Here is a 1,276-nt window from a genome sequence, read left to right as displayed (position 1 = left end):
AGAGCATTTATAGTCTCATCTTTGCACTATGTGTACGCACATGCACAACGGAATATTGCCGACATCTTACTGGAATGCACGTGCGCAGATTTGCGTCAAAGTCACTGCGACCCTCAAGGAATGTTTATACGTGATGTTCTCTCTTTTGCCAACCCCCTCATGCAGCCTAGGAGACCATGGTGTTACTGAGATTCAAAACTGACCTTTAAGCTTCGTTCCTGAGACAGTGTACAGCCATGCAACAAGTCTATATAAGGCAAATAGCCTGCTTCAACGGTGACAACAGTAAAGTTCTGTGCAAATGATTGATTGTATTAAATTATTGCAGAGTTAAATAAATATGAGTGAAGTATACAAGAGATATGCAATAATAAAAGGTAAAGTGATAGTGGACATATGGTTGATACGGAGCTAGCATTGTTGGTTGTACAGTCTGACAGCAGCAGGAACAAAGGATCTGCGGAATCTCTCCTTTATACAGCAACGGTGTATCAGTCTTTCACTGAAGCTGCTCTCCAGAGCAGAGAGAGTGTCCTTCAGGGGGTGGTCCTCATGGTCCAGCGTAGACATGAGTTTGATGAGCAGACGAGCAACAGGTGGTGCAATCAGCTCCAGGAGATCTTGTACTTCCTCTGGTGGAGGAAGTGGACTGACCTCCAGATCCCAACAAACATATTACAGTTTAAGATGGATTTTGTGTTTGAAACCAAAGTTTATCTGGAATAATTTGTGATATAATCAAATTAGCTTTTCACTAATTTTAAAGAAATTGGAATGTTTTTAGACCAATTCACAATGCAAATCTATGAGGTAAATAAAACATTATTTGGCCAAATAATGTTTTATTAAATGATTTGCTTAATCAAGAACCAATAACCTTTAGTTAAATTATTCTTTACCCTCTTTGAAATAGCTAGCAGCGAATAGACATCAGGACTCCGCTAAATGACTCTTGGTCATACTTGGTAATGGAAATGTAATGAGCATTCGAGGAACATATGAACACTAATGTTATATCAGTGTTTAAACTCTTAGTGAATAAAGCTTGTCCAAGCTTCAGCAACAGCTCAACACATATTCCTGTAGCATAGCACAGCATGCAGTCTATTCTTTAGCGTCAATTAGCATTGTCTTTACTCAGCAGTAAACATGTGATACGATTAGCATCATCAAAAGACATATTGTTTTTTCTGTCCCTAATCATGTCAGACTTGCAAACCTTTTTCCATGTCCATTTGGAAAGCTTGAGTTTCATCCATTTGCAGCTCTGCAGTCA

This window comes from Cyprinodon variegatus, unplaced genomic scaffold (assembly GCF_000732505.1).
Source record: "Cyprinodon variegatus isolate N-32 unplaced genomic scaffold, C_variegatus-1.0 Scaffold887, whole genome shotgun sequence".
Taxonomy (NCBI): Eukaryota; Metazoa; Chordata; class Actinopteri; order Cyprinodontiformes; family Cyprinodontidae; genus Cyprinodon; species Cyprinodon variegatus.
This window is presented reverse-complemented; position numbering follows the sequence as displayed.